The following is a 2,010-nucleotide window of genomic DNA, read 5'->3' on the forward strand; positions in this document are numbered from 1 at the left end:
ATCTATCATAGCCTTAACGAAGATAAAGGAAAAATAAGGGTTCTTTGTTGTGTTTTAGTATATACCGCTATCGGATGTGAATGAAGACTGTGTTGATGTTTCTTCTCGTGTAATTTCTTTCTCGACTCAATTAAAGAAATATATGATAAATTTGTGCTTTATTTGAAGGAGTGTGAGTATGGAACAGTCCTATTTTTAAAGCAGAGGTTGAAGAAGTTTCTTTAAAATCATGAAAGGGACGTGGATAATGAATTTAGAGATAAGTGGACCTGAAGTAAAAACAAGGTTTATGAGATTCAACTTTATGTAAAATAAAAGTTACTTGTCTTTATTTTGTGGATCATTTCGAGTGATAGGATTATTATCTTCCTCCTTTATTTCAGTGTTCTATCCATATCCACTTGTTATTGAGTTTGAGCAGTAATTGGTGCCACCAACCACTACCATGTATAATCTTGCAAAGTAAATCTCTTAAACCACCCTGATGAGTAGGATTCATCAAAGGATAGTTTCCATCCGTTTGTCAGATAATTCAAAGCATGGAGGCTTATTTGCATGTTATTATATTATTTATTATATTTACCACACTATTTCCTGAATATATTTCATACCCTGCCCCATTGGGGCATCTTCATCACTGTAAATGGATGGTATTGGTAATACAAAGCTTGATACTGATACCGAAAATATTAGAGATTTGTGGTTCAGAATGAAGTGCACTGTAACTGTGGGTAATGTTAATATGGATTGCAAAGGTCAATGCTTGAGTAAGCGTTTGAGACATATGAGTTATTTTCAATCCTCATAGAAAATAAAAGTGTTACTGGTACTCCAGCTACAAAATTTGCAATGTTTTGAAGGTTCCTCACTTTATCACCCCATTCCAATTTTCAATAATATTCAAATCAGGTGAAAAATAAATTAGCCAAGTTTGTTGTCTAAAAGTTTAGGGCAACAAATTTATGTACCAAGCCAAGGGTACAAATCAAGGTAATTAGGGTGTGCTATCAGATATTTATTCATGGTAAGATTTATGTTGCTATGCTACTAAGGTATCAGTGATTTTTAATTGTGAACTGCACAACTTCTCCATCTAGGTATTCCATCTTAGAAAACACAGTTGATCCTTCATCTACAGTGTAAACTTTGTAATATGCTTGTCTATGTGAGCTAGATGATAAAATATTTGACAAGGTGATAAATAACGGGAATGAAATTAATCTTGAAGTAATTTCTTCACTCACTGATTGATATATTTCTGTTGTTTTTTAGTCATTAGATTCTGTTAAAAGTTTAGGCCATTAGCTCACCTCTTACACTCTAATAATAGAGAAGATTATCTGGATTTGGTTTTGATTCTTTTGAATGTTGTTTTTATATGAAATGATAATAATATTAAGGAATTTACAATACATCTTACCTAAAATTACACACAGAAGGTGTAAAAGAAAAGATGTTTCACTTTCCACAGTATTTCCTGGGCTTTATTGTGAAGTTGCAAGAAGTAAAGAATATTGTAAATTTAAATTTTTATGTTGCCTATATATGTGGTTCAGGGTGCATTCATAGTTTTGGTTGCATTTTTTTTCCAACAACAAAAGTATTCTTTAAGGTTCTGTGCCATCACCTATATGGTAAATAGACCTCTTATTTTAGCAGATGGATCTAATTATGCAGATATCAGTGATTCAGCTCTCTGCTTTCCTTCTTTGAATCTTCTCAGCTCTAACCTTCCTTTCATAATGCTTGTCAGAGCATTTCTTCAGATCATATGATCTCACATATACACTGCAACCTATATCATTAGAAGCTAGAGTGAAAAAATGTATTAGCTTTTATTGCTATTTAGCCTACATTGTTGCTGAGATGTGTTAGGTGTGGGCATATTGAATGAAAAAATTATCTGATTCATCCTCATTCTCCTGCTTCTAATCCCAAACTCTGGAACATTTTTCCCAGTCTCTGCTTTTATCTCTATTCTTGTATTTTAACATTTGACCTCCATTAGAA

At 32.6% G+C, this 2,010-nt stretch overlaps 1 protein-coding gene across 1 annotated transcript in view; it reads left to right on the plus strand.

Moving 5' to 3' along the window:
* Window positions 1–84: 84 nt before the first annotated feature.
* Window positions 85–2,010, plus strand: part of LOC119581718 — a gene marked incomplete at its 3' end in the record, with an annotated part of 6,513 nt that continues 4,587 nt past the window's right edge. The window contains 1 exon segment of the mRNA XM_037929842.1: window positions 85–172.

This window comes from Penaeus monodon, chromosome 15 (assembly GCF_015228065.2).
Source record: "Penaeus monodon isolate SGIC_2016 chromosome 15, NSTDA_Pmon_1, whole genome shotgun sequence".
Taxonomy (NCBI): Eukaryota; Metazoa; Arthropoda; class Malacostraca; order Decapoda; family Penaeidae; genus Penaeus; species Penaeus monodon.